The sequence below is a fragment of the Schistocerca piceifrons genome, chromosome 3 (assembly GCF_021461385.2).
Source record: "Schistocerca piceifrons isolate TAMUIC-IGC-003096 chromosome 3, iqSchPice1.1, whole genome shotgun sequence".
In the NCBI taxonomy this organism is placed as follows: domain Eukaryota; kingdom Metazoa; phylum Arthropoda; class Insecta; order Orthoptera; family Acrididae; genus Schistocerca; species Schistocerca piceifrons.
In genome coordinates, this window is record NC_060140.1 from 909689084 (window position 1) to 909713986 (window position 24903).

Sequence of the window (24903 nt, forward strand, 5' to 3'; positions counted from 1 at the left end):
AATCATTATTATTATTTATTTGTATAAAATTTTTATCAAACCCCTACTCTGCTTTAGCTAAGTAATCCTTCAATGTATAAAATGTATTGCATAACAGGTACTTTTTAGCTGCCTTTTTAAATAAGTGTATTTTTTCAATTTCTTTAATCTCTTTTGGTAATTTATTGTATAGTTTTATTCCTTGGTAGAAACTGCTGTTTTGAGGTTCTGAGCACTATGGGACTTAACATCTATGGTCATCAGTCCCCTAGAACTTAGAATTACTTAAACCTAACTAACCTAAGGACATCACACAACACCCAGTCATCACGAGGCAGAGAAAATCCCTGACCCCCCCCGGGAATCGAACCCGGGAACTCGAGCGTGGGAAGCGAGAACGCTACCGCACGACCACGAGCTGCGGACTGCTGTTTTGAGTTTTATGTTTATTTTTTCTTGGTAAATGTAAGTTGAGTCTATCTCTTGTTGCATGGTCATGGACAGAGCTGTTTGTGCAGTAATTACTAATGTTAGTTTTGATGTATACAACTGACTTATAAATATACACTCCTGGAAATGGAAAAAAGAACACATTGACACCAGTGTGTCAGACCCACCATACTTGCTCCGGACACTGCGAGAGGGCTGTACAAGCAATGATCACACGCACGGCACAGCGGACACACCAGGAACCGCGGTGTTGGCCGTCGAATGGCGCTAGCTGCGCAGCATTTGTGCACCGCCGCCGTCAGTGTCAGCCAGTTTGCCGTGGCATACGGAGCTCCATCGCAGTCTTTAACACTGGTAGCATGCCGCGACAGCGTGGACGTCAACCGTATGTGCAGTTGACGGACTTTGAGCGAGGGCGTATAGTGGGCATGCGGGAGGCCGGGTGGACGTACCGCCGAATTGCTCAACACGTGGGGCGTGAGGTCTCCACAGTACATCGATGTTGTCGCCAGTGGTCGGCGGAAGGTGCACGTGCCCGTCGACCTGGGACCGGACCGCAGCGACGCACGGATGCACGCCAAGACCGTAGGATCCTACGCAGTGCCGTAGGGGACCGCACCGCCACTTCCCAGCAAATTAGGGACACTGTTGCTCCTGGGGTATCGGCGAGGACCATTCGCAACCGTCTCCATGAAGCTGGGCTACGGTCCCGCACACCGTTAGGCCGTCTTCCGCTCACGCCCCAACATCGTGCAGCCCGCCTCCAGTGGTGTCGCGACAGGCGAGAATGGAGGGACGAATGGAGACGTGTCGTCTTCAGCGATGAGAGTCGCTTCTGCCTTGGTGCCAATGATGGTCGTATGCGTGTTTGGCGCCGTGCAGGTGAGCGCCACAATCAGGACTGCATACGACCGAGGCACACAGGGCCAACACCTGGCATCATGGTGTGGGGAACGATCTCCTACACGGGCCGTACACCACTGGTGATCGTCGAGGGGACACTGAATAGTGCACGGTACATCCAAACCGTCATCGAACCCATCGTTCCACCATTCCTAGACCGGCAAGGGAACTTGCTGTTCCAACAGGACAATGCACGTCCGCATGTATCCCGTGCCACCCAACGTGCTCTAGAAGGTGTAAGTCAACTACCCTGGCCAACCAGATCTCCGGATCTGTCCCCCATTGAGCTTGTTTGGGACTGGATGAAGCGTCGTCTCACGCGGTCTGCACGTCCAGCACGAACGCTGGTCCAACTGAGGCGCCAGGTGGAAATGGCATGGCAAGCCGTTCCACAGGACTACATCCAGCATCTCTACGATCGTCTCCATGGGAGAATAGCAGCCTGCATTGCTGCGAAAGGTGGATATACACTGTACTAGTGCCGACATTGTGCATGCTCTGTTGCCTGTGTCTATGTGCCTGTGGTTCTGTCAGTGTGATCATGTGATGTATCTGACCCCAGGACTGTATCAATAAAGTTTCCCCATCCTGGGACAATGAATTCACGGTGTTCTTATTTCAATTTCCAGGAGTGTATTTACATAGAGCAGTTAAAATTCCCAGTGTTCTGAACATATCTTTACAATGAGCACGACTAGTAATTTTGGTTATTATTCTTATGACTCTTTTCTGGAGTTTAAAAACTGTGTTCATATATTATGCATTTGTTCCCCAAAAAAGAATGCCATAGCTAAGAATTGAGTGTACATATGAATAATATGTAACTAAAGGATACTGCATGTTACACGCTGATGATAGGATTCTAAGGGCATAACATGCTGATGACATTCTGTTTGCAAGTACCTTTGTGTGTTCACACCACTTCAACTGAGAATCAATATTCGTTCTTAGAAATTTTGCATTTGTTATAGAGTCTGTAGAGGTGCAATCTACATTTAATTTAACATTGTCATTTTTCGTCTTCAAACTAAAATTCATAGCATTAGTTTTCTTTCTCTTCAATGTCACTTTATTACTTATTGACCAATCATAAACTTCCTTGAGAGTTTCATTTGCTTTCTCAGCAAGGAGTTCTCTTGTTTTGTCAGTGACTATAATACTGCCGTCATCAGCGAAGAGGATTTTTTCACCGTGAGTAATACTACTGGGAAAGTCATTGATGTATATCAGGAACAGTATTGGTCCTAATATGCTACTTTGCGGAACCACTATATTAATGTATTTTGGTTCTGATAAGTGTTTTACTAAATGTTTGGATCTATTTGAAGTATGTGTTATCTCTACTCTTCATACCCTATCTGTTAGGTATGATCGAAACCAATAATAAGCTACCCCTTTTATTCCTAATGTTTCTAATTTATTTAATAGAATCTTGTGGTCGACTGTATCAAACGCCTTAGAAAGATCCAAAAATATGCCTGTGATACACTCATCTTCATCAAGAGCATCAAGCAGAACTTTTGTGAATTCTACTAAGGCTGACTCCGTATTTTTGCCACTTCGAAAACCAAACTGTGATTCGCTTGAAAGCTTTCATTTATTCCGGTAAATCATTACTCTGTCTTTCATAATCGCTTTTATTATTTTTGAGAATTGTGACAGCAGGGAAGTGGGCCGGTAATTTTCTATGTCTTCTGAATTACCTATCTTAAGCAAAGGTACAACTCTTTCTCGTTTTAACTGCTTTGGAAATGTCCCTGTTGAGAAGCATTCATTTATTATATTTGTTAAGTGTGCCAGACCGTGATTCGAACGCGTGATCTCCTGCTTACCAGGCATGTTCGTTAATCACAGAGCCATCAGGAACAGTGTTATTGCAACTGCGCGGACTATCCCGGCACGCTTCACGGGCGACCCACATTCCCAACGAGCTCCACCTGTCTGCAATCCTTATCCGTTTTGTCCATGCGCGCTACTCAAGAGATTCCCATCTAGGCGAATTAATTATATGAATGCGTTTTTGTTCCATTGGCTTAGATGGGCAATGGACCCACCTTCTTCAGTACGGATGCGTAAGCAAGTTCGACCTCCTGCGGAAATCTCCGAGTAACGCGCATGGACAAAATGGATAGGTGCTGCGGACAGGTGGTGCTCGGTGGAAATGTGGGTCGCCCGTGAAGCGTGCCGAAGTGGTCCGCACAGTTGCGCTCATACTATGTCCCGGATGGCACAGTGGCTAACGCACCTAGTAAGCAGGTCTCGGCTTTGAATCCTGGTCCGGTACGCATTTTCACTCGTCGCTGCTGTTTCCGGGTAATGTCTCGAAGCAGCTGACATCAGTAGCTCCTTCCCTTTCTTCATTTAACACCTTCAATTTACATGTTATTACATCCTCTCTTTCCGTTCCTTTGGTAGTTGGCGCGCAGACGGAAGTAATGGGATACACCTCCACGTAAATCCCAATTACTTTCATTGTCATTGCTATGGTCATTACGTGAAATATACTATGCTTGTTGCCGGCCTGTGTGGCCGAGCGGTTCTAGGCGCTTCAGTCTGGAACCGCGCGACTGCCACGGTCGCAGGTTCGAATCCTGCCTCGGACATGGATATGTGTGATGTTCTTAGGTTAGTTAGGTTTAAGTAGTTCTAAGTTCTAGGGGACTGAGGACCTCAGATGTTAAGTCCCATAGTGCTCAGAGCCATTTGAACTATGCTTGTTGGCCGGCCGAAGTGGCCGTGCGGTTAAAGGCGCTGCAGTCTGGAACCGCAAGACCGCTACGGTCGCAGGTTCGAATCCTGCCTCGGGCATGGATGTTTGTGATGTCCTTAGGTTAGTTAGGTTTAAGTAGTTCTAAGTTCTAGGGGACTAATGACCTCAGCAGTTGAGTCCCATAGTGCTCAGAGCCATTTGAACCATTTTTGAACTATGCTTGTTGTTGTTCATGTGGTCTCTGTCCAAACACTGAAGCTCTTCAGCTTGTCTATTCTGCGCAAGCCTCTTCGTCTCTCCCTCTACAAATTTTACCCCTCACATTCCTTCCATTACTAAATTATTTCTCAATGCCTCAGGATCCCTTATTTTAGTCACGTCGTGCCACAGATTTCTTTTTTCCCCAAGTTAGAGCCAGTACCTTCTTATTAACGTATTGCATGTTGGTTTCTATCTCGCGATCTCCATCCAACGTTTGTTTAAAGGTTTACCTGACGTTCCGCTAGCACGAGTGGCTGGTATTGTCGAAGGCTCCCCCTCCGTTGCTTGTGGCGGACTCTAATGCTTTTGTCGAACTCTATTGTGTTTACCAAGCATTTGACTGCGTACGGTGCTGTTTGACTTGTTTGGCAAGCATAGAAATGTGAAAGAAAACAGAAAGCAAAGACTAGTACGTTTCCACGGTAAGTGGGACTTGACGTTCGAATATGTGGATCTCCATTTGTGCCTTAGTGGACCCTCAGAAAAGTTTTTCATCTGCGTTTGTATCACGCTTGTTTATTAGTTGGCTGTAAAATACGAACAGCAAAATTTCCAGTGACTTTTTCTTATCTCAGGAGTGAAGAGGTTAACAGTACAAAATTTCCGAGAATGTGACAAGAATTTAGACACAGTAAATATCTGACGTGTCTGCGAGAAATTATGAGTGACGGAACTTTTGACAAGATGGTGGACGTTGTTTGTGTCGATTTTTCGCCGAGTACGTGTAGTGAAAAATAATATTATTACTTTATCTCACTGTATCGTGAGCTTCCACACCTATGGAAACCACGATCAAGGATAGAAAACAAAACAGCATTGGAAATTACTTAAATGGTACAGGTGTCACATATTTCGCAACCATATATACCGCAGGAAAGGATTACGAACAAAATCAATATTCTATGCATAACATACAAGCAGGTGTGCAATGAGATATAAAAATATCGAAGTCCTCCCAGTCTTTCACGGACAATGTGTGGTATCCAGAATGAGATACTTCCTGGCAGATTACAACTGTGTGCCGGGCCGAGACTCGAACTCGGGACCTTTCGCGGGCAAGTGCTCTACCAACTTTTTTTTACGATCTCATTTTGTTCATTTTTGTTCTTTGTATCTGCTCGGGGCGGCCGTCGCAAGACACCCGTTTCATTACGTCGTTGATCCATTAACTCAGTTTTTTATTACAGAGGGCAGCTGACCCTCTGATCGAACACGCTGAGTTACCGTGCCAGCTACCAACTGAGTTACTCAAGCACGGCTCACGACCCGTCCTCACAGCTTCAATTCTGGCAGTACCTCGTCTCCTACCTTCCAAACTTCACAAAAGCTCTTCTGCGAACCTTGCAGAACTAGCACTCCTGGAAGAAAGGATAATGCGGAGATGTGGCTTAGCCGCGCCTGGGGGATGTTTCATATCAGCGCACACTCCGCTTGTAACGCCGGAAATGCATATACTCCTATTTCCATCTATTGTACTATTATTTTTTTTCCTTGTTTTGTTACCTCAAGATATGACATTTCTGTCTCTTTATATATTGTAATTGTTTTACTGTTTGTATATATATATTTATGCACTTATGTCGATGTATAATTGGTTTGTTTCGTAAATATCATTTGTATTTTTACGCTGGGTCTTGCCTAGGGAAAACTGCTATCGAACGATTACATCGATAGGTCGTGTGAAGAATCAAAGTGTGTAGGATCTTTGGTAGTGTTAACTCTGCCGCGTGAAGCGCGGGCGGAGCAGTGAGAGTCTGGCGGGAGTAGCGAATGGAGCAGGTGTGTTGTGTGACGCTCCCGCGAGTTGCCGCGCTTTCGGGGTTTGGCAGCATGTAATTGCGCTCGACTCGCGATGATAGTTTCTGACATGGTGTCGCGGACGGGAAGAATTAGCTGGCGCACATCAAGAGCCCGTTTCGCCTGGTGACCGTGTCGAGAAGAAGGCGCGCCAACATCCAGCTTCTGCAACAGCGACGGCCGACAATGAGTGACTGTCGCCACCTCCTCGATCGACGGCTTCAAACCTTCAATCAACCAACAAGGAAGACTAAAAGCACGTAAAGTTTCAGAACTGTATGGCAGACCTCAGCTTTTCAAATTGTTCCATTTGCCTCGCAAAATTACAGCAACTTAGCATGAACCTTTGTTGCTCATTGTCCCAATTGCTTCGCCAAGCAGGGTCCCTTCCTTTTCCGAAATGAACCCGAGTGTCGTTGAAATTCAAACGCCAGCATTAAAATAATATAATTAGATTTCACTGCTTTAATTTCAAAGTTCAGTAGCTGGCTACAATATTTAGGTTACACGAGCACAAATTAAGAGTGCGAGTTTTGTTACCGTATTTTAGTTACCTGTGACTGCAGCTCAGCTTGGTACGTACTAAATTTTACTATTGTTAATTGTTCAGAATCATTTAATTCAAGTTCAAAGTTAATTCTCTTATTTCTAAATTGCGTAGATTCAAGTAGCTTTTGAAATGATTGTTGAGGTAGTCCAAGACTAACCTTATTTTACTGAATGTCGATGTGCTTCAGAAAGAAAGCTCACTATTTACTTCAGTCACTAAATTAACTTTCGATTTTCCGGTTTCATTAATTCTTTTGCTAAATTAAGTGTAGCGAAATTTATTACTTCTGACAAACTTTCAGTTTTCACACTACACGTGTCAACCTTCAGTTGCCACGCTTCTAGTGCTAATTATATGTGTAATAACCTTTCTTTTTCAGTTACTATAGTAATTGTCCTTAGGACTGGCGACCGTGATTTCCCCCAAATCTCAAGTATCTAATTACCGCTAGTTAATTGTTAACGTAACGGCCGCACATTTACTTTCTTTATTAACTTTACCCCTTTTCAAAATTAATTTCCACCAGTTTCATTTGCATTTTTCCTTTCATTTAGATGTAACCCTTTCCTCCCTCTTTACCGATAGATTAACTTCGGTGACGATTGCTTTTCCCAAATTTCCATTAGGCACACGCGGTTTAATTTTTCACTGTCATTAGGGTCGATAAGTGAGGGGGGAGGTTACATGTGGCGACCGTGACAGGACAATCTTCAGATTTGAGGTTGTTCTGGACACGAATTTTCTTTGGTGCAAATGTCGTAACAAAGTACTGGTTACGTACAGGCCGTTACGTCAGCGAGAATAAGTAGTGGGAGTAATCCTAATTACATTTGAGATTTGTTATTTATATTGAAAATTATTAAAATGAGTGAAGGCAACAATTACCAAAATTTGGTAGACTTGGATACGGAACAATCGGTCGAACAGTGGGAAACGCGCACAGCGGTACCCATTGTTCCGGGGCAGGCGGCTAGCATGAAAGATGCGACCGCCGAAACGCAACAAAGAGCAGAAATGGAATTCCAGACTTTAGAAAATATTTCGGAATCGGAAGTGAAAATCAAATCTGAATCCCTTGATAACGAATACGGGGGGACAATGAAAGAGGAAGCCGCTACGGAAGTAAAACCGGTGGTTTCCGGGAATTTAACTGATTTATTGAATGTTTTGATTAACGAAATCAAGAGTCAATCGGCTGAAATTAAAGATCAGGCTGCCAAGCAAGAAGCTCAGGCTGCCGAGCAAGCAGCTCAGGCTGCCAAGCAAGTAGCTCAGTCTGAAAAAATTGAACGAATGCTAGACAATCAGAACAAAGCTATTAATGTTGTTAACAACAATGTTGAAGTTGTTAACACAAAAGTTGATAAAATCAAAGACGATATTGTCGTGATTTATACCGAAATCGGTAACCTTAAACAGGAAATGATAGGCGTTCAGGCGGAAATTGCGAGCATAAATACTCGTTTTGATTCCGAAATCAGCAGAATCGAGAAAAGTGTAGGAGACGCAATTGCTCCGATCATCGAGAATAAGGTGATGGAACAAATTCAATTAGTGAGAAAAGAGGATCAACAGAAGGTGGAAACTTTAAAGGCTTTAGTATCCGAAGTAGATACCAAAGTGACGAAGCAGGCTAATACCTGCGAAGAGAAAAAGAGGGAAGTGGAAACGCTTGCGACAACCACTTGCCAAGTGATTACGAGGGTGTCGGAATTAGAAAGGAAACTTGACGAAAAACAGAGCTATGTGCCAATCTGTGCACATAATTCGGAGTTGTTGACGAAAGAGGAGCGGTTCGACCCCTTGAAAAAAGGCGGTATACACCCGACGGACTTCATTAAAAATTGTGAAAGAGTTTTACCCAGATCATGGACTAATGAGAGAAAAATTAATGCGATTATTGATGTGTTGGCTGGTGATGCCAAGCGTTGGGGCTTAAACCTCAACATTACGAACCTGACTTTTGACGAATTTAAAAATTTGTTTCTGGCTGAATACTGGTCAGAGCAAAAACAGCAAAGTGTCTGGCGCGAATTTGTCGTATCGAGGCCTTTCGATGCGAATTCGCGCGGTTCGATGAAGGAGTTTTGTGAGGGCTGGATCCGCAAGTTGGAATATCTGCGTGACCGCCGCTCGGAATCCGAAATAGTCTGGGAACTCTACAAGAAGCTTCCAGATGATACAAAACGATACGTAGGAAGCAATTACAGGACAATCAATGATTTCCTGGAAAGAGTGGAGGACGAGGACAATTGGCGCAATAATCGCGACAGTGGTAGAGGCCGTGGTAACAACAACGGGTACCACAGCAACCACACCAACGATAACCATGGGAATAATGCATACCGCAACCATGGCAGCAATAACAATAATGGTTCGGGCCGTAATAACAATCGGTACAATGCAAATAATAACCGGAATGACGGAAACCAGTATTATAATAGCGTGATACGGGCTGCGCAGAATAGTAATAACGCCAGAGGGTGTGACCAGCCGCCTCAGCAGTATCCGGGGAGCGTATCTGCTGGGACGAGACAGGGAAACCATTAGCCGCGCCGGTGAGGGGCCGACCGGGCGTGGAGAAATTTTGGCGGCCCAATAACAGTAGAAAACCGAGGTGTCGTCGTTATGGAAATTCCGTATGGAATAATCAACGGCGGGAGAGTGTGCCAGTATTAGGAGAAAGGAGTGCGCCCACCAGTAGTAGATCAGCTGTAGACACGGCAGTAGAAAATACATTCACTGTCAGTGAGAACAATTTAAGTAGTGTTCCGGAAATCGATTATAAAGTGGCAGCTGTAATACCCACAGCGGAACTGGAGATTGAGTTTAAGAATGATTCGCAAGTGTTGAAAGAAGATCAGATGTCGGATAAAACGTCCGTCATCGAGCGAGGAGATGCAGAGAGGGATGAGGTCTGGTTAAGGCAGTTCGGTCGCTTATACGACGAACTAAGAGATTATAGGGGCCTGTACGGGAGAAGTGTTTATGGGGAGCGCGGGCAGGATTTGCCGCGTCTCGTCCCGCAGGAAGATAGTGATTGTGAAGTGATAGAAAGTTCTGGCCCTAACCGGCAGACTTTACTAGAAATAGTTGATGTTAATGGGGAGCACGAGCAAGCTGCGTCGTGTTTCGTCCCGCAGGAGTTGAATGTTGAAGTAGTAACGGAAAGTTCTGGCCCTAACCGGCAGACTTTACCGAAAGTTGAAATGGTAGAAGTAGCCGACCCATCCGACGCGAACATCCAGTTTAAACATTGCGAGAGTATTAAGGAGAAAGATTACGAAAATTTTAGTGATAGCCGGACACGATTGGTAGAAAACCACATAGATTACAGTGTGTATGAGGTTAGAGCTGACGTTATGCGGTCAGACGGTAGCAGTGTGGGTTGCGCAGATCCAGAGGAAGTAATTTCAGATGCGACTGGGCACATTCCTCCAGGTAGATTGGCAGATGAGATCGATCTGACCAAAGAGGAATCAACGAAGGTGACAATTAGTGAATCGATAGCAAAGCAACACTCACTAGTTGACGAGTTACAGGAAAAGGTTTCGGTATTGGAGGCGAAGCTACAGACTAAGCCTCGGGACAGACGTGTTGAAATTAAAACTGTATGTGAACAGAGGCTGAAAAAGCCGCCAGATAAACCGGATTTAGGATCAAAGCCGGATGGTTTTTTTTGGAATGACCTGGATATAGACGAGGATTTACTGTGGGAAAATAAAGAAACAGTCGAGGACAAGTGTAGACAGATAGTAGTGTCTGTTAATATGCACGACCTACAACTAAACGTGTTGATTGACACCGGTGCAGAATTGAGTGCTGTATCTGGGAAAATATTTGAGTTACTGAAAGACAGACCTGGCATCGTAGTTATGCCAGTAACAGGAGTGAAAATTATCGGTGCTACTGGGAAGGCCAGTAAACCGGTCATAAAACAGATTTTTGTCAACTTCGAGATATGTGGGGCACGATTTGAACAAGAGTTTGTCGTCGTGCCAGACTTAACTACGGAAGTAATTATCGGGTTAGATTGGCTATTAAAGTACCGTGCAGTGATTAACTGCGAAAGCAAAACTTTGACATGTATGTCACTAGATAAAACAATGGTAGTTGGTTTTGACGAGGCAGGAGACGGTGTGCATAGGCAATACCAGCCTATACACATTGTTAACTGGCCGGATGACATTGGCGTAGGAATGAGTTTGAACTACTGTAATGTGAGGAATTTCGGCATTGACAAAAGTGTAGAAAGTGAATTGGAAGAGATAATCAAATTCCCTCCACGGATTGACATTAGTGTTGGTGTGAAAAAAGATCGTTTGCGAGAAGTAATGAAGCTTAAAGCCGATGCTCGCATACGTCGTCATGACGCTAAAGCGCGTTTTGCTAAGTTTGCAATCGGAGACTTAGTACTTGTAAAAGCTCATGAGAAATCGAGCGAGATAGACAATGAAATCTCTAAATTTAAGTTTGTTTATAATGGACCATATAAAGTCATTGGTATACCTCACACAAATGCTTATTGCTTAGAGTATCCAAGCTCTGGAAAGCTGTTAGGTATACGAAATATAATAGATTTGAAATTGTACCAACCTAGGATCGATTAATACCACACAATGGGTAATTTGTACAATATGTAAATATAGAGTGTAAGATTTAAGGTTTGCTAGATTGCCATGATTTTGACTGACCAAGAGGACATTAAAGAAGTTGTAATTAATAAGTAATTAATTTTGACTAAATGATTTAAGAGAGAGTGATTATTTATCAATTGAAAAATCCAAGCTGCTAATTTAAGTTTTCAGCTGAGTCACAGTAGATTAAGCAACGTAAATATGATTTTGTAACTAGCTGTAAGATTTCATGAATATGTGTTTTACTAGTCATTGCCGATGTACTTAGACGCTGTTTTAAGTTTCAGGCTAGTACATGCGTGTGATGATGGACAGTGTTGAGTTATCCACTGTGATAGTATTAAGGGACTCCTTGAGATTACTCGGGAGTGAGTTTTTCCTAAAGAATTCAGTGAAACGGACGTTCTGGAAACGCCGTCACAAGGGCGAGTGAGATCAAGCGTGCCGCACACGCGGGCGCAACAATACTGGCGAGGCGAGCCGCTGTCGGCTCTTGTGCCGCTGTTAGCTCTTGGGCCGCTGTCGGCATTCTTTGTACTTGCGAGTACGAAAGGCGGAATAGTTTTTCTTCCCGGACAGCTGATGTGAAAGAATTCTGCTGTCAATATTTATGTTTTTTCGATCTACTGAATATTATTTTCTTGTTTAGCGTTAAGTGGAATCTCATGACGAGATATTAATTATGAAAAGGTTATGTAAAAATGTGTATTCTATGTAATTAATTATTAACTTGCGTATTTTGATCTACCTGTTTTTATGACCATGTACTCTGATTAATTTTGCAAATAGTATTCCATTTCTCATAGTGTTACGAATTTTAATGATTTTGGAATAGCTAAACCATTTTCTATATCTTCTATGAATTTTAATATGTTGTCAACCTGTTTTATTTTGTGCAAGATGACAGAGTGGAATAAGATTAGGAGTGTCCCCACTCAATTATTATGGTCTAAAAATTGATTTATGATTAATTAGACGAATGCTAAATTTTGTTGATGTTTTGAGCATATGCATTTCCGCTGTTTCTTTTTTGGGACATTTTCTGAGTCTGTTTACGTTACACGAACATCCTCAGACAATGTGGGGCACGTGTAACGCCGGAAATGCATATACTCCTATTTCCATCTATTGTACTATTATTTTTTTTCCTTGTTTTGTTACCTCAAGATATGACATTTCTGTCTCTTTATATATTGTAATTGTTTTACTGTTTGTATATATATATTTATGCACTTATGTCGATGTATAATTGGTTTGTTTCGTAAATATCATTTGTATTTTTACGCTGGGTCTTGCCTAGGGAAAACTGCTATCGAACGATTACATCGATAGGTCGTGTGAAGAATCAAAGTGTGTAGGATCTTTGGTAGTGTTAACTCTGCCGCGTGAAGCGCGGGCGGAGCAGTGAGAGTCTGGCGGGAGTAGCGAATGGAGCAGGTGTTGTGTGACGCTCCCGCGAGTTGCCGCGCTTTCGGGGTTTGGCAGCATGTAATTGCGCTCGACTCGCGATGATAGTTTCTGACATGGTGTCGCGGACGGGAAGAATTAGCTGGCGCACATCAAGAGCCCGTTTCGCCTGGTGACCGTGTCGAGAAGAAGGCGCGCCAACATCCAGCTTCTGCAACAGCGACGGCCGACAATGAGTGACTGTCGCCACCTCCTCGATCGACGGCTTCAAACCTTCAATCAACCAACAAGGAAGACTAAAAGCACGTAAAGTTTCAGAACTGTATGGAAGACCTCAGCTTTTCAAATTGTTCCATTTGCCTCGCAAAATTACAGCAACTTAGCATGAACCTTTGTTGCTCATTGTCCCAATTGCTTCGCCAAGCAGGGTCCCTTCCTTTTCCGAAATGAACCCGAGTGTCGTTGAAATTCAAACGCCAGCATTAAAATAATATAATTAGATTTCACTGCTTTAATTTCAAAGTTCAGTAGCTGGCTACAATATTTAGGTTACACGAGCACAAATTAAGAGTGCGAGTTTTGTTACCGTATTTTAGTTACCTGTGACTGCAGCTCAGCTTGGTACGTACTAAATTTTACTATTGTTAATTGTTCAGAATCATTTAATTCAAGTTCAAAGTTAATTCTCTTATTTCTAAATTGCGTAGATTCAAGTAGCTTTTGAAATGATTGTTGAGGTAGTCCAAGACTAACCTTATTTTACTGAATGTCGATGTGCTTCAGAAAGAAAGCTCACTATTTACTTCAGTCACTAAATTAACTTTCGATTTTCCGGTTTCATTAATTCTTTTGCTAAATTAAGTGTAGCGAAATTTATTACTTCTGACAAACTTTCAGTTTTCACACTACACGTGTCAACCTTCAGTTGCCACGCTTCTAGTGCTAATTATATGTGTAATAACCTTTCTTTTTCAGTTACTATAGTAATTGTCCTTAGGACTGGCGACCGTGATTTCCCCCAAATCTCAAGTATCTAATTACCGCTAGTTAATTGTTAACGTAACGGCCGCACATTTACTTTCTTTATTAACTTTACCCCTTTTCAAAATTAATTTCCACCAGTTTCATTTGCATTTTTCCTTTCATTTAGATGTAACCCTTTCCTCCCTCTTTACCGATAGATTAACTTCGGTGACGATTGCTTTTCCCAAATTTCCATTAGGCACACGCGGTTTAATTTTTCACTGTCATTAGGGTCGATAAGTGAGGGGGGAGGTTACACGCTGCAGAGTGAAAATCTCATTCTGGAAATATCCCCCAGGCTGTGGCTAAGCCATGTCTCCGCATGTCTTGAAGGCCGAACGGTACCGACCGGTCGCCGTGTCATCCTCAGCTCATAGGTGTTACCGGATGCAGATTCGGAGGGCACGTGATCAGCGTACCGCTCTCTCGGCCGTTGTCAGTACTGCTACTTCTCAATCAAGTAGCTTCACAATTTGCCTTACATGGATTGAGTGCACCCCCACTGGCCAATAGCACTCTGCAGATCGGGACAGCGATCCATACAAGTGCTAACCAGGTCCGGCAGCGCTTTTGTAACTTCGGTGATCTGACTGGAACAGGTGTTGGCACTGCGGCAAGGCTGTTGGCCAAGCAGCATAATAGCAGGAGAGCTTCTGTAAAGTTTGGAAGGTAGGAGACGAGGTACTGGCAGAAGTAAAGCTGTGAGTACCGGGTGTGAGTCGTGCTTCGGCAGCTCAGTTGGTAGAGCACTTGCCCGCGACAGGCAAAGGTCCCGAGTTCGAGTCTCGGTCGGGCACACAGTTTTAATCTGCCAGGAAGTTTCATATCAGCGCACACTCCGCTGCAGAGTGAAAATCTCATTTCAGCATAATAGCTCTCCAAAAATCACGATTTAGTTTGTACTTCTGGATATGCGGCGAACCGATAGTCGTCGCTATATTCGCAACTCGCACGTGGCGGTCGTAACGACGCTTTCTTCCTCTTCCTCTCCCCCCTTTCTCTCTCTCTCTCTCTCTCTCTATCTCTTTCTAACTCTCTCTCTCGCACTGTGCGCTGGCTCATCTACACACGCTGCTAATCTTCCACTAAGCACTCTCCATTTCTCTCTCATCCACAAACACATCGAACTACCTTGAAGGATTTCGTTACTTTGAGGTCTATGCTTCACTGTCCGGGGCTCACAGAGTACATACAGTTCCTCCTCGAGTCTGAGACGGCAATGCACACTCAAGTTACGCACGGCAAATCTGTGCTCCACTCCGCGACAGCAGTACATTCGATTGTTGGTTATTGTTGACGACAACTGTAAAATTCAATATGTTGTGGCGATATTATTCTGTGTGTCACATATTGTACAGAATGAGATTTTCACTCTGCAGCAGAGTGTGCGCTGGTATGAACCGTGCAGAACTAGCACTCCTGGAAGAAAAGATATTGCGCAGACATGGCTTAGCCACAGCCTGGGGGATGTTTCCAGAATGAGAATGTTAGAGCACTTTCCTGCGAAAGGCAAAGGTCCTGAATTCGAGTCTTGGTCCGGCACACAGTTTTAATCTGCCAGGAAGTTACATACTGTACAGTTAAACCGTTGGTTTTAAAAGACAAACTTGAGAGTTGCCTTAAAGGTGTTCCGCATTAACCCCAAAGATTTCCAATCAACACTATCAGTGAACAGTTCAATATCCGTCACACTCTCAGTACCCGGACGCCGGCCACAGCACACGCTTTGACAGCACACTGAAAGCTTATAGCTTATGTTGTCAGCTGCATTGTTGGTGGCAAATACACATGAGCGTGTCGGCCTTTGTCACTACAGGGCCCAGTACTTCCCTGAATAACATATATGAGGGGCAGTTTGTTGCTTGGCATACGCCGACAACAGCATATTTTAATGGGAATGTGTAATGTTCGGGACCTAACACGAACATAACTTTCATCACTGACGATGTTTTTTTGTATCATTTGACAATGGTTCGTTTATCGATTGATGAGTGTTGAAATCTTTACCTAGACACGCCAGTTGTTACACCAAGGCTTTGTGTAACCTATGACACAGCATTTATACTTGCACCAGAAGATGCAACTCGAAAGTTCCGAAACCGATTATGTGGGTTTATAAGTGACCTGAACAAATGCAGCTACATTGTACCATTGGACTTTTCATTCAGTTTCATTTTAATAGTTTTAACACCTGTTTACAAAAAACTGTTCACTGTATGAAGTGTCAAGCAACCACGTACAACTATTTTATCTGAGGTTACCCCAGTTTTAAAATTATCTCCAAGACTATGAGATTCGCGAAAGGTAATGTTAGGACTTGGTTTCAAGCAGTAAGATATCTAACAATTCAAAAAAAAAAAAAAAAAAAAATTGTGACGAATCTTACATAAATCTCGGCTTAGTTGATTTTAACGGTTTGAGGGGAGGTTTACTATCTTTTGGTTAAAGAAATCGATATTTTTAAATTACATTTTTGGATCCATAAAAGTGTGTAGAATACACCGCTAAAAAGGTTTTTCCGAATGCGGAACGGAAATGTTTGTTGTTCGCGGTTGAACAAAAAATGCACCTGCCTGAAATCCACCTTTTTCACGCACCAGTTTTTTTTCTTTCGGAGGACGAGCTATTGTACCGGTGCTTGGGAGGAAACACGCAAAATTCTAATGAAAGTTTGAATGCGTGTGTTTGGAAGTTAGCCCCCAAGCATTTGCATTCTGTTGCGTAGACTGTGGAGATTGCGACTTTCCTGGCAGTGAGCAGCTTCAACGAAGGGTATTCAGCAATTATGAAGACCATGACAACTATGGACGTCACCTTGGGACTCTATTCGACGCAGTTCGCCAAGCATTCGGACGACCACCGGATACCAGCGGCCGAAAACCGCTTGTCACCGGCCGTACGAGCGGCTCTGGAGCAGCGCAGGATGGCCCAGATCCAGCAGAACGCCCTCTATGAGGAAGAGGAACGACTAGTTTATGGACCAGAAATAACAGATTGAACGTAAGTTGCGTAATATTGCATTTATATGTAGTCAAAATTTCAAACGCGTTGTTCTCGAAATGACTTTTTTTATCGCGCGGTATGGTAACTTCAAATCTACAGAACCGATTGGCATGATTCTTTGTATCCGACGAAGCTACCTAATTGTCTAGGAGCTGTACCACTTTTATTCCGATCTATCAACTATAAATATTTTTATTTGGCCGACGAAGTCGAAAAATCGATTAAAAAAACCTATTTTTTTTCAAATTGCCGTCATTTTGTTTCCTATTGTCCAAATAACTTAAGCGAGGTACAACTCCTAAAGAATCTTATATACTTGGCTAACGTCGACTCAGTTTTGATTTCAGACGAGCCGGCTGACCTGTGACATACCGCGCGTGGAGGTCTACATCGAAATTTTGTTTCGTCCCGACGGCGCTTCCGCCTTTGCTCTTCGACATTTCCACTCGAAAAAATTCCAGTTTGTGGAGGAAATATCAATAAACATTTTGATCAAATTTGTCGTTGATGTCTATAACACATCCCGAGAAAAAATATCAAAGAACGTGCTTTTTTCTGCTCAAAGATAGTAAACCTCCCCTTAAGCAGCCTACTTCGGAATTGTTCCAAGGTCACCCTTTAGAAACTATACACCCACACTGCAGGGACAATAACTTTCATATGTAAGAAAGAGCGAACAGTTAGTAAGATGTCAAAAATGATTAACTATTCGATCAAAGCTTTTGAATGAAAAAGCCAAGGAGGCGTTTTTTTAGGAAGCTATAGCACAACACAAGAAGGCAAGTGCACACTAACGTAGAGAATTTAATAAAATCTTGTGTAGCAGACATAACACAATGTCTGCGATGAAAAATCTGCAAAGCAACTTTCTACATTGCCGCTTTCGAACGACACTGTTTTGCGACGGATTAACGCTCTCACAAGCTATCTCAAACATGAACTAGTTGGTCGCGTTCAACACAACGAATTCGTCTTGCAAACGGATGAGTTGATTGATACCGCTGGACTGGCCATCTTGCAGGCAATTTTACGACATCCATATAAACCACTACCCGAAGAAGACTTAGTTTTATGCGAATCGCCGCCGACTAACACTACCAAGAAAGAGATTTTTTACATGATTAACAATTTTTTTAAATAAACCATGTAAGTATTCTGTTTAGGTTTTTTTATTGGTAACACCACCTCTGTATAAAAATCACTGGCTGTGCTGTGTGCAGTCTGTGTCTAGTTGTATAAAAATCACTGGCTGTGCTGTGTGCAGTCTGTGGCTACTTTGCATTGTTGTAATACTCGCCATTGTAGTGTTAGGCAGCTGGATGTGAACAGCGTGTAGCGTTGCGCAGTTGGAGGTGAGCCGCCAGCAGTGGTGGATGTGGGGAGAGAGATGGCGGAGGTTTGCAATTTGTCATGAACTGATATATATATTATGACTTGTGATGATATTAAGGTAAGTACATTGTTTGTTCTCTATTAATATCTTTCATTTGCTAACTATCCCTATCAGTAGTTAGTGCCTTCCATAGTTTGAATCTTTTATTTAGCTGGCAGTAGTGGCGCTTGCTGTATTGCAGTAGCTTGAGCAGTGAAGATTTTTGTGAGGTAAGTGATTTGTGAAAGGTATAGTTTAATGTTAGTCAGGGCCATTCTTTTGTAGGGAATTTTGAAAGTCAGATTGCGTTGCGCTAACAAAGTATTGTGTGTCAGGTTAAGCACAGTCCTGTATAAATTGTTCAAAGGGGACGTTTCATATGTCGACCCTTAGCCTAGGATACCTCACTGGAATCTTCTGATTTTTCTTGTAGTTTGTGTATTTAGTGTAGCTTTTGTTTATTGCTAGCGCGTAATTGTAGAGAGAATCTCCTTTGTAGTTGTAGCCTTTCATTGTTGTACAGTAAAACAGTTGTGGCATGCATATAGATTTGCACCAAGTATTTCGCAGCTGTAATTAACAAGATATTATTTTCAGTGTTATGTTAATGTGTTCTCTTATTTTTGCTCTTCAAATTGTGTTTTTCTGTGTTGTCGTGTGAAATACTGTGACAATAATGGCGTGTGAAAAACGTAATACTAGGCTCCAAAGTAAACTGAGAAATGACAGTGAAAATGAGAGCAGTGTGTTAGCGCCACCGAGTTATGAATTAACTGATGTTCAAAGTAGTAATTTGGTAATTGTGCATAGGGAAATGGAGCGGGCGGCAAACAATGGCGTGGACAGTGAAACAATTAGTGAAGAGGGAAGCATTATCGATCGATCGGTCGGCAACAGCTCGCCTCAGGAATCCGAAATGACAGGACACAATTTCGCAAATACTGTAGATTCAGGTTTTGGGTCATCACCGTTTTCTCAAATAAGTCAAGACACATTTTCTGCTTGTCAAAATGTGAATGTTGTCGGTGCAAATGCACTGCCGAAAAGCGTAGAGAAACAGATTCCAGACACTAATACATTATTATTGCAATTAATGCAACAAATGGAACAAAATCAGAGACAAACACAGCAACAGTTAGACACAGTGGAACAAAATCTCAAAAAGTTAGACACAATGGAACAAAATCTTCAAAAGTTAGACACCACACTTGAACAAACACGTGAAGATTTAACTAGTGAGTTACATAACATTGAATCGAAATGTCAAAAAGTCTGTAATGACGTAAAATCACAAATTTGTGAGCATTTCCAACCTATTTTTTCGCGGCATGAAAATGCATTACAGAATCATGAAGCAGCCATAAAAGAACTGCAAACTATTTTTCATGAAAATCACAACACCTTGCAAGCTAAAATTGACTCAGTTGCATCTACCGATTCGGTTACGCAACTTGCAAAAACTCAGGAAAACTTAAAGGTCACAGTAGAGACGATTGCAACACAAATGGACACTCTGAAACTTGGTTCAGAAAAACATACAGAGGAAATGATTTCACTATCGGATAAAGTAGCCGAACTTTCAGATCAGTTCACTAACTTATCTACAAAGGTAGATGATGATCTGAATGACACAACACCTGTAGCCTTCACTGACACAGAAGAGTATGAACAAATTAGAAAATTCAAACAAAATCAAAATCAAATCAATACACAGTACAAAAGAGAAATCCGGGAAGTGCAAGATCAGTTGGCACAAGTAGTACAAGAATTACGTATTTTAGAGGACACTCGCGCCCCAATACGGGAAGAGGGACATACAAATACGGAACAGACACAAAATAACAACACAGGGCACTTCGGAAATTGTGAAAGAAATTGGCAAGGCGCATTGGATTTTGAGATGGAACCGCCGAAACGAAGTAACAATGACCGACATGCGACTCGCCGACATGACGATTTTGACTATAAGCTGTTCATTACTACACGTAAATTCAAAACATTTAAGAATTCTGGCAACGACATTCATCCACAAGCATGGCTCCATCAATTCTCTCATTGTTTTCCTCCCAACTGGTCGTTAGAACACAGATTAGAATTTATGTGTGGCTACTTGGAGAATGAACCAGCTGTAAGAATGCGATCGGTAATTCACGATTGCCACAGTGAGGGAGAATTTTACCATGCCTTCCTCTCAGCATATTGGTCTCAAGCCACACAAGACCGTGTAAAACATAACATCATAATGATGAAACATTTCGAACAATCTGAATTTTCCAGTCTTGTCAAATATTTTGAAGACATGTTGCACAAGAATCAGTACCTGTCAAACCCGTACAGCCCCTCAGAACTCATCCGCATTTGCTTAATCAAACTGCCCGAACATTTGAGACATATTATTTTAGCAGGACGTTGCAAAGACGACATTGAAGCTTTTCAGGGACTGTTACAAGAATTAGAAATTGACACAGACAGTCGCGGGATGCGAAAACAGGAAAACAATCACTACGGGTCACATCCCTCACAATTCCGTGACGACAGAAACGATAACTGGACGCGACAAGGCTATTCTCACCACACAAATCGTGACCAAAATAGACACCACCCGTATGACAACCGTTGGCAGAGTAGTAATAATTACAGGGAAAGATCACCTCTCCGCAATAATGACTATCACAGAGACAATCAGAGAAACAGACAATATGGGAACCAAAACAATTATTATCAAGGGAGACAGAACAACTTTAGACGCAACGGTCCAGCACGCAGTTACGACTCAGGGAGAAATTCTCCACCACGTGACAGACAAGAAAGAAACTATGTAAACTACCGACAAAACGACAGACGTGAATTTCATCAGAACTGGCGGGTTTCTAACAGAGCTGGGCCATCTGGGCAACGTGAATTTGTAGAAGTTAGGTCTCCTAATCCCAATAACAACGCGCGCCAACAAAGAGACAGACAATGACTCGCACCGCAGGCAGCCGCGTGCGCCGGCTGGCTCAGAGAAAAATAACATAGACGCTAACCTTGAGAAAAATTCCAGTATTCTTTACCGACGTATACGACATGATAATTCCGTTGAAACTCGAGCTTGCATAGTAGGAAGAGTAAAGGCTTGCACCACATTTCACATGTAAAACCGTTTATTGAAAGATAATCTGCTTTTTAACTTTGTCTTTGCCATATAACTTTTCACTTCACGTTACTAGTATGCTTTAGAAACTGTTACCATGCAACAATGTTTGAAGTTAAATATCCAATCAAGAATCAAGAGAACTTATTTAAACAGAAATTACGAATGCATTGTTATAGTGAACAGACGACACAGTGTTGTATTTGTACATTCTTGCTTGTTAGTTGCACGATTATGTAACGATTATAAGGCTCACATACTTAGAACATACCAGCACTGCTAATGAAATTTTCATGCAACATTTTGGTTTGCTTGAGAGTGGATCCTGGATTTGAGGTGCTTACTGTGAAATGCCAGATGACACAGAGGTTAGTTTATGTGACAGCTACACGATTTTTATCACGACGCTACTAATGAGTGACAATTTACAATGTTGCTTTTGCGGTGTATCTGTTTTATATCTGCACAGTTTTCTGAATTCTTCTGGAAATCAAAACATGTTTTATTAGTAACTTTTGTGGTATAGCTACAAGGAGACAGCCTTTTCCATAGCACAACAATACGTTACAGCACAGTACTTTCATCATCACAACTATAAGCGTAATAACTAAGATATCTCTACGCAAAGCATTTCACTTTTGTTTATCATGAGGTAAGTACATTGGCTTCTGCAGAACTTAGCTTTTGGAGGAAAATAACTACGACACTTTCACAGAGATTATCTTACAACAATATGCACATTTAGCGCTACAGGACACGCATTTCAGTGATTAATTTTGTACTTAAAACATTTATTTTTAAAGATTTTTGAATTACAAAGAAAGTTTTCAGTGATACATTTCATTTCATTGCTGTAATCTGTAACACCTGAGGGTATAATTACATTAATCCTCAGGGGGGTACACGCTTACTTTGTGTACCATGTGTTTGGCAAGCACAAGGAACCCTAGCTAATATGGTATTTGCTTATACAACTTTACACATCGGTACCATATTTCTCTAACACACAAATTACACAGCTATCTGATCATTTCACTGAGAGATAAACATTTTTTTACTACATCAGTGACACATGTTTACGCAATACACAGTTGGGTAACTTTATACTTATGAAACTGTATTTTGTCTGTACTTTGTAAACTGTTCATATTTTTTCGGAATCATTGTGATACTATGAGAGCTTTGAATGATGTATTTGGTAAAGGGATTATGATTTTTAAAGTACGTTTGAGGCAGATGACACTTTTGACATGAGCAGAGAATTTTTTTAATTATTGGAGGAAGTTACGACGATTTTGAGATTTGACTGAAGTGTTATGATGTTATTATTACGACGACGATGTGTATTATGTTGTTGAGGAATGTTTATTATGCTACGTATTTCTCACGATGAAATATTGAAGAAGTGTCGACGAATATGTATATGTATAATAAGGTAAGGAATAATGAGTAGTGTTTAGGGACTCTGATTTATGAAAAGGATGTTGGAAACCAAGAAACGTACTTTAAGAGTTATGAAATGTGTGTGTATATGCATGAATGTATTACAATGCAGACGAAAATTTTTTGGACACTGTTATATCAATAGCATTTTGTTTCTACAGATTTGCAACGCTCATTCTTGACCTGTGAAATATTTTTAAATGAGACTGCAACGGTAGCAGAAACTGCTGTCGTAAATATTTCCGTACGAAAGTTAAGTGACCACCTGCACGTAATGCGTCGCGGGCACCCAGCTGTGTCAGACGCCTGGAGAAAAAGCCATTATTGCGAGCCCTTTTCAGCGGCACAGGTAGAAAAAAAAAGGGGACGTGGGACGTGTCAAACACCTGGAGAACAAGCCATTAGGGTGTGCCTTTCATCGCTAATGCGAAACCCTCGTTACTTGAAAACATATGATTACTCGCACTTTGTGCTAATTACTGAAATGCTTATGAATTGATGGGAAATATTCGTACATCTGCACACCTGATTACGACAAGCGTCTTTCTACGAGAGTTGAGAGCTACTGACTTACGAAATGCCACATGACTATTGAATGATTTTCATAGTTGCTTATTTCATTTGATATCTGGTTTCCAGCTGTGTTGCCGCATTGCTTTTATAAAATGAAATGCATTTGCTAATGTGAACACTTTCTGTCAACAGATCTATTAAATAATTATTTTATGATCCACATTCTTTAAAAAAGGAGCACTTGGAAAGGAAAGAACAATAAGAAGGAACCAGTAACTGCATTCATAATTTTCTTTTCAAGTAATTGGTAACTTTTTGGTAGAATAACTTCTTGTGGTGCACCACTTTAATTACTTAGACATTAAGATGTGATTATACATTTGCCTTATCTGCATTGTTATCTTTAGTGTACTATTTTTTCTGCTTGAGCTATGTCACGTTTCGATATAAGCTGCTGTTTGCCAGGCATAGTGCTACTGAACTTTAATTTGTGTTACTCTGCTAAGCCAGATTTATTTTTTTTTTGCTGCACAGTGCCCTATATGAGTTGTAATATTGCAATTGCTTTGGCATTTGTATTTTTGTCATTGATGTTTGTGTTAATTGTTTTGTGCTGCTGCATTGCCTCGTCCCTTAGTTTAGCATCTGAGCTCAGTAGATTTAAGTTAGCTTAAGAGGGGGTAGACTATATAAGAAACTGACTATGGAGAATAGGTAAAGAAATGCATTGAGAAAACAGGTATAGGTAGGATTTTCTTGGAAATAAATGTTGAGGTAAGAAATGTGTGAACATATAAATACAGAAAGCATGCTTAGATAGAATTTTTTTGGGTGGAAACAAAGGATAAAATAAGAGGAAAGATATATGAAGTTTTGGGATGGACTGCAGTACCAAATGTTACACTGAAAACGAACCCTGTCCTTTCCTTTTGTGTTATCCCACTATATGTTTGTGTACCCTTGTGTATTTGTTTTCTTCCTGTCTCTGTGTACAGTTTCATAGAATTTTTTTCTCTTTTAATATTAAGCTACATTCACTATGATGAGGAATACTGTTATCCTCAAATATATTTGGCATTAATAATATGTTATTTACTTTGTAAAGATGTTTAGACATTATTTACTCTGTTTTGTGTTAATGCTAATGTGTGAAGTTGATGTTTCAAAAGTTATTGTGAGCTTTTATGTATGTACTCATGTCATAATTCCTGTAACACTGACATATATGTCTATTTCTATTCTTTTGTAACGCCTGTTTTACTACAAATGTTATCTGTATTGTTATGTTCTTTAATGATGTATTTTGTACCTTTGTTATTGTATTCTTCTGTTATAAAATTGTAATTGTCACCAGTTCATGATATTATTAACTTGTAAGTTACATTCCACTGCACACGTTTCTGTTGGTCATAGTATATGGACAATGTGTGAGAAGTAGGGACTGATAGTGTTTGCACGTGTGTTGGTAATTCAGCAAGGGACTGGATAACAGCATTGCTGGTTCTAAGGACAATTAAAAGAAAAACTTTCTGAGTGCACAAGTGGTGGTTTATGGACTTGCTATATTCTCTGCAAGACTCTTCGATGGTGATTGTGCACCTGCACAGTCGCAACAGATCACAACAGATGGCTGCTGGCCATCTCTACAAGGACTACAGTGGGTCTGCATCTATGATGACCCACCAATACCATTATTTCTACAAGGACTGCAGTGGGTCTGCA